This window comes from Triticum dicoccoides, chromosome 4B (genome assembly GCF_002162155.2).
Source record: "Triticum dicoccoides isolate Atlit2015 ecotype Zavitan chromosome 4B, WEW_v2.0, whole genome shotgun sequence".
Lineage (NCBI taxonomy): Eukaryota > Viridiplantae > Streptophyta > Magnoliopsida > Poales > Poaceae > Triticum > Triticum dicoccoides.
In genome coordinates this window covers 612,106,796-612,114,459 of record NC_041387.1, presented here as the reverse complement: position 1 = coordinate 612,114,459, position 7,664 = coordinate 612,106,796, and the positions used below count along the sequence as shown (strand labels likewise).

Below are 7,664 nucleotides of genomic sequence, written 5' to 3'. Positions count from 1 at the left end.
AAAAATGTTTCTTTTCAAAAAATTTGTTCATGAATTCAAAAAATGTCTGCAATTTATTTTGGACTTTGCATATTTGTTCAGAAATTAAAATATTTCTTGTTTGTTCATATTTTGTTTTCTGACATTTTTATTTTTTCATAATTTCAAAAATATTGGAAAATAACAAAATCCCGCTTTTTTCAAAATCTTTTCACAAATTCAAAAAATATTCATGTTTTCAAAATTTGTTCGTAAACTAAAAAAATAGGGAATTTCAAAAGATGCCCGCAATTTTAAAAAAGTAATGTTTTGACAAAGTGCTAAATTGTTTGATCTTTCACGTTTTATAGTTCTTCAATGCTTCGTGGTTCTTTTATCATAAACGTCCATCGGCTGTAGTGGCTTCCAACACGCATTCAACAGTGATCGATCGTGAGCTCGAGAATGCGTGTGCCTTTTTTTGGCAATTTTTACATCAGGTACATAAGACCATACTACAACTCACCTAGATGAGTTTTAGGCACTCCTAGGAATACCTAGAACTCATCTAGATGAGATATAATTTGATCTCATTTATTTTAAAAACAAGAACAGATACAACCCACGTCAGCACACACGCATCTTATAGCATCACATTCAATATCTCATCTAGATGAGTTCTAGCAAAACTGTAAAATGATACTGCATTTTATATACTTAACACCACAAATTTTATTATTACAACATGCACTACTCTAGTGTGAGTAGTGCCATATGATACACGATGAGATTACCATAACAAATCATAACTAATCCATAGAAAGACAAATAGTGCAGGAGAACGCAGCCTGCAGGTGTATGTAGTGGTTTCAGGTCTTAATTCCAGTCCTTGTTCATCAGCTCCAACGCCGACGTGACGAGGGAGCGGATGCTGGTGGCGCGGCGGCTGAGCCCGACGCTCCCGGAGAAGACGTTGAAGCACTCCAGCTGCGAGGTGGTCCCCGCAACGCTCCTCAGCTCGCTCTCCATCCCGAGCTCCACGAACAGGGCCACGTAGCGCGCGTCCAACCGCATCATGGCCACGGCGAGCTCGATGGTGTACCGCCGGATCCGGGGCACGTCCATGGACGGGCGGCTGTAGTCCCTCAGCACCTGCACCAGCGTCCTTGCCAGCACCGCGTCCACAACCCTCGCCGCGGCGAGCCTCGCGCGGAGTTCCGCCGGCTCCATGAACCGGAGCATCTGCGCCGCCAGCCCGATGAAGATGCTGAGGATCTTGGCCTTCTCCACCGTGATGGACCTAAGCACCTTGGCGGCGCCGGTGGTGACCCCTCTCAGCGGGATCTGCCACTCGTCGCCGGCGTAGGAGCACAAGTTGCGCATGATCCTGGCGGCGCCTACTATGACGACGGGGTCCTTCAGCGCGTCGACGAGCCGCCCGACCCCTCCGCCGAGAGCCATTATGATCTCCCCGCAGTTCTTCTTGTTCTCGAGGGCCAGCATCGCGAGCGCCTCACCGGCTTCCACTCGGACAGCGTCCGTGTGTTGGCACTCCTTCGTCGGAAACCCCGCCGGCAAGAACATGGCGACCAGCACGCTGACCACACTCCCCGTCTCGCCGATAATCTCCCTGGCCTCATCGTCCATGGCGAGACTCGTGAGTATCTCGATGGCCATCTGGTGCAGCTCCAACTGGACCTTCTTGTCGCGCCGCTGCAGGACCTCCCTGATGTTGCTCACGGTGAAGACATGTCGGTGAGCTCCCGTCGAAGCAGCTTCCCGGTGTTCCCCGTCGTGCTGGCCAGCCTCTTCACCACGCTCAGCGACTGCTTCACCGACTTGATTCTCATGTCCCTGGGCGTCGTCTCCGCCAGCGCATGGTCGATGTTGGAGTAGGAGATGATCTTGTCGAGGAGGCCCCTGGTCTTGCCGATCTTGTCGCAGTTGTCGTGATCGTGAGCCAGCTTGTTGAGGATGGAGAGACCGAGGATGTTGAGCTCGTCGAGGTCTGCGTAGAGCAGCGACGCGACGGACTCGATGGCACCGGGAATGCCGGTGACGCGTAGCGCGATGTGCTTCCTCCCGGTGAGCATGGACATGACGACGGCGGCCGAGCGCCGGACGTCCCGCTCCGAGGCGCCCTTCCAGCTGAGCATCTCGATGAGGCGCTCGATGGTGGGCGCGGAAACACCGATCCTGCGGAGCGTGGCGTCGGCGAAACGGTCGGACTCGGCGAGCGCGACGAGGATGCTGGCGCCGAGGCTCTGCTCGTCGTGCGAGCCCGCGGTGATGAGGTCGTCCGCGTAGGAGTCGAGGCCCATGTGGAGGCCGTCCAAGATGCTTCCGTTGAGGCAGCGCGAGTAGGAGTCGTAGAAGAAGCAGCGGATGGCGACCTGGCCGCAGGCGCCGGCGAGGTTGCAGTCGTCGGCAACGCGCTCGAGGAGGCGGTGGTGGCTCACCTTCCACTGCCAGAGCGCTTTCTCGATGAGGAAGAGCAGCGCCTCTGCGAGCGCGAGGCCGTAGAAGATGTTGAGCGCTGCGGCACGGTTGGTGCGGGCGTCCTCGGTGCCGCCGTAGTGCTGGTGGATGAGGCGGACGAGGGAGAGGGAGACGCACGCTGACGCCGAGAGCAGCTGCATCCAGGAGAAAGCGCGGACGGCGGCGCGGGAGGCGGGGCGGGTCCGGCTGGCCTGGTGGTGCTGCCACTCCAGCTCGTGGCTACGTCCCAAGATGCGGGTGCCCTCGATGAGGAGAAGGCCCGTGATGCACCAGAAGTCGGTTGGGCTCAGGGTGATGGCGAAGCCGGCGAGCAGCACGACCGTGGCCCAGATGAAGGCCAGCGTGCCCAGCCGGCTCGCCGCCTTCTCGAGCACGGCCAGCTGCAGGGCCAGCACGGTGAGGCGGCGCTCCGGCGACGGTGGTGCTTCGTCGGCGGCGGTGGTGCGGGAGCGGGTGATGCGCGGGTTCGGCGTGCCCTTCTGCGGCTCGAACAACGTGGGAAGCTGGTCGGGGATCTTGATGCGGATGCTCGGGGCGGCGAAGCTCAGGGAAGCGAAGCTAGCGCGACGGTCCATTGGTTTCACACACAAGCAGTATTAATTGTTGTCTCACTGCTGCTCACTATGTATGTACGTGGCCGAGCGTAGTGTGCGTTGCTTCTCGGCACTAGCTTGGTGCTATTTATAGGACAGCAGTGATATTATGCAGTGCAACCTCTGCTCGAAGGCCGGTCGTAACGGGAAGTATCATATACTTCCTCCGTTCCTAAATATTTGTCTTTTTAAGATTTCAACAAATAACTATTTACAGAGTAAAATAAGTAAGTCTATATTCTAAAATATGTCTATATACATCCGCATATGGTAGTCCATTTAAAATCATTAAAAAGACAAATATTTAAAAACGAAGGGAGTACGATACTAGTGTATGATATTATCTTTCTAATCCATAGTATCATATACTAGTATCATGTATTTCCTCCGTCTCAAAATAAGTGTCTTAACTTTGTATTAAATTTAATACAAAATTGTACGAAGGTTAAGACACTTATTTTGAGACGGATGGGTAGTACTAGTATTTTATTTATTGCCATGTATGACATATAGTAGCATACTACTCCCTCTGTTCACTTTTGTAAGTCGTTTAAAACAGCTAAAATTGAACTGTTTTAGGTGTTGTCTTAAATGTCTAAAACGTCTTACAAAAATGAACGCAGGGAGTATTTATTATGATACGGTATCATGATATGATACTTAATTCTCTATTTCTTCATTTAATTATATGATACTCGTTGAAATTGTCTAGTTGGCTTGCATGATACTCCCTCCGTCCGGAAATATTTGTCATCAAAGTAAATAAAAGAGAATGTATCTAGATGTATTTTAATTCTAGATACATCTTTTTTCGTCCATTTTGATGACAAGTATTTTTGGACGGAGGGAGTACAAGATGTGATACCCACGTTACGACCAGCCAAAGGCATTTTGAATGTGGCAGTTTCTTGCTTGCGTGCATGAGAATGCGTGTCAGTTTGGAGATTATTAGATGCTGACTCTCCTTTTTTTCTTGTTACGAGAGAACGTTCCTATTAAGGCAAGGAGGGGACGCGCCTAATTTATTTCCGAAAAGAAGTCGAAACCCACTGCGTCTACATCCAATGATCATGATGCACACAGTCGCACAGGGCACGCTTAATATTTTTATATATTTTAATGGATCCGCCACTCCATAACGAACTAATAATTGGTTTATGAATTTCCCATAAAATGGTTTATGTACTACTCCGGAAATACTTGTCATCAAAATAAATAAAAGGGGATGTATCTAGAACTCACAATGGCTTTATTCGCTAATAAATTTATAATTTTTCCGTTTTACTGGACGGAATTTTAACCAATTAGGTTTCTACTAACTAAAACTAGGAAGTCAGAGTTTTTCTATACAAAAAAGCCTTTCTAGTTTAAGATCTACATTTCTAGATATTATGGTATTTCGACCGAGACTACGAGTGTAATAGGAGCATCCGTTGACAAAAGAATCACCCTAAGATGATCATCTCATGGCTATTCGGAACGAATTAAATCAGATGGTTTTATTTCTCAACCTTTCTGACTTTCCTACGGAACCAAGGTAGGCGTCAGCCCCCATACATGGTCTTATGGGACTTTGCGGAGACCTGTGTTCTTGGTAAACAATCGCCCGGGCCTGGTCACTGCGGCCCCCTTTTGTGAGGGGGCACCCATTCTCCCGAAGTTACGAGGCTCAGACGTAGCTGCCTTCTTTTTGGGTGTGAACAAGTGTCAAACCAAAATACCCAATGAGCATAAGCATTAGCTCTCCTTAAAAAGGAGGTGATCCAGCCGCACCTTCCAGTACGGCTACCTTGTTACGACTTCACTCTAGTCGCAAGTCTAGCCTTAGGCACCCCCCTCCCCCCCCCCCCAATTTGCGACCTACCATAGGATTTGTTATGTAAATAGGTATATGTTTTTTTCCATTATGAATCGTGATTGTATGACCAACCTGGGACCACGTTACTATTGTTATAAAAGGGGATGTATCTAGATGTATTTTAGTTCTAGATACAGCCCTTTTTGTTCATTTTGATGACAAATATTTTGGGATGCAGTGAGGGGCAACCATCATTTCTATTGCTCTGTAAAGAAAAGAGTTAAATACACCACGGGCGCCTCAACTTGTCCGGCACGGTCACTTTGGTGCCTAAACTTGTAAAATACACAAAACTGATGTCGTAACTTGTCTGAGCGTTCAAATACGGTGCCTCTGCCCATAGTAGGTCATATGCACTGTCCACATGGCGTGCCGACATGACATTGGCCCACATGTCAATGGTTGTGAGAGATGTGTGTTGGTTGTTTTACAGAAAACTCTCTGTAGTTTAAATAGATTTTGCAAAACCCGTCACATTTTATTTAAATACAACGAATTGCAGTGATCCTACTTATCAGATCTGGGTCATGCATGTCAGGACGTGGGATGAAATATTAGTAATAAGAAAAATAGGGCGAGTTGGCAGGATTCGAACCCAGTTACTGGGCGCACAGCCTGTGCACATGTGCCAACACCTATGCCATGAATGGTTGTCTGTGTAGTACAGAGATAAACACCTATTTATAATAACGATACCGAGCAAAGTAATAAAGAGAAATTTTAAAAAAGGAAAAGTTGACTCGCGGGAAATTGAAAAAAACATTAAGAAATTCTTGTGAAAAAGAGAACTATTCAACATATTACCTGCCACGATAAACTTAAGAAAGTGTTGGTGCGTTTCAAAAACAATATTCAACATATTTTTGGAAAATTCCCATGTTTATTGAGAAATTTTAAACGTGTTTTGAAAATTGTTCATCACGCATTCAGAAAATTACAAAAAATATTTCATAAAATGTTCAATATGTATTAAAAAATTATTTTGTAAAATTATTCTCACTTGTCTACAAACATGTTTAACACACATTTAAAAAAATTATTGTTTTTACAGAATGATTTTTAATACACATTGAACAGTTTTCAAAATACAACATTGTTGATTTTTAATAATCATGTATTCTAAAAATACAATGAAGAAACACAATAATTATGCATTCTTGTGGTCATGAATGAAAATACAAAAGAATTACATAATATTTTATAATGTAACTTGAACTTTTTAAATCCACAAAAAAATTTAGAAAAAGTTCATGTTCACCTCTTCGAACTGCACAATAATAAAAATAGAATAAATATTTGAATAGATAATAATCACATATTAATAATTATCATATTTTCATATAGGAAAATTTACATATCATAAAAAACCAGCAATAACTTGAAAAATACGATGGAAATTGCAGAGCGAGAGGTAGACTATATAGGTTTCCAGCTTACGGTTTTACACAAAGTACTGTTACTCCAGATTTATAGCGTGCGTGCCATTAAAGAACCCATTCAATGGAGCAGTTTTTTTTCCTGTTATTAGCGTATAGAGAAAGGCGTTATTCGTGACATATAATTAAACCTTAGGGGGTTTATGCAAAAAAGAACATTCACTCAGCATAGGCGATGCTCACATCCACTGACATGCCGCCAATTATCACGCCACATGAACATCGCGTACGGCTGCATACACGCGGAGGCACGGTATATGCACCGTGGGACAAGTTATAGCACCAGTTTTATGTATTTTACAAGTTTGGGCACTAAACTGACCGCAACTGACAAGTTAAGGTACTTGTGATGTATTTGACTCTAAAGAAAAGATAGGAAGGGAATACTATCAAACATAGCAAAAGGTAATAAATGAATTTGAACCTGAATGGTCCAAATAGAACAAATGGATCTCCGTACCAGCCATACCGTGTAAGAGTTTTCTCCTTCTCATGGCCTCTCTTTCAACCATAGCCACGGTGTCTCGTGCAGTAGTAGTAGAATTGCCCCGTTACTCCTTTTGAGAAAAAAAAAGAGAATTATGCTGCTACAAGTACAACACTTGTTGTGCTGCCACTTTCTTTACACGAAGCATGGTAACTGAGCTTTACGCCTTTTGGCACCGACTAAAAGAACTAAAGTTGTATGGTGGTTAATGGGGGCACTCTTTGCACCGAATTTTGTTAAAAACAATGAACTAACGACATTCAAGGGGAGTCCCTCATATTTGACTTCAGATTATTGCAGCTAAAGGGCTATAATATCATTCTAGGAGTTGATTGGGAGTGCACTCATAGTTCAGTAGATTTCGTTACAAGTTAATGCATGCAAGGATCTGGTATTTATTTCTTTTTTTTTCACAAAGGAAATATATTAATATCATAGAGATACTAATTACACCCAACCTCTGCAACAACGCAGTGTCATAAAGACATTACCAATGCACACAACCAAAAGACAAAAAGAAAAAGAAACGTTACAGTGATCAATTCCTCGTAGCTGCAGCATAAATCACCACCTGGACAACACTTGAAGTCTAAATTCTTTAAAAGTGACGTCTCCAAGAAGGAAACAGTGCACAAGCACCGTCATCGTCGGATCATAGATCTTAGGTTTTCAGCCTGGAGAAGATCCGCGCTCTAAAAACAACGCCTTCAACAAGGTCACTGCCACGCACAACCAATTAAGGCCAGACCTTAGGTTTTCACCCTGAAAGCTAAGGCTCTATACTCCGCCTATGCTGCCGCCCCCACTTGCCGATCCCGCCGCTATGAGTCATG

The 7,664-nt window shown here is 45.0% G+C and overlaps 1 pseudogene; it reads right to left on the bottom strand.

Annotated features, from left to right (window-relative positions):
- Positions 1 to 832: 832 nt before the first annotated feature.
- LOC119292888 lies at positions 833 to 3,032 on the bottom strand (annotated as a pseudogene).
- Positions 3,033 to 7,664: the final 4,632 nt, after the last annotated feature.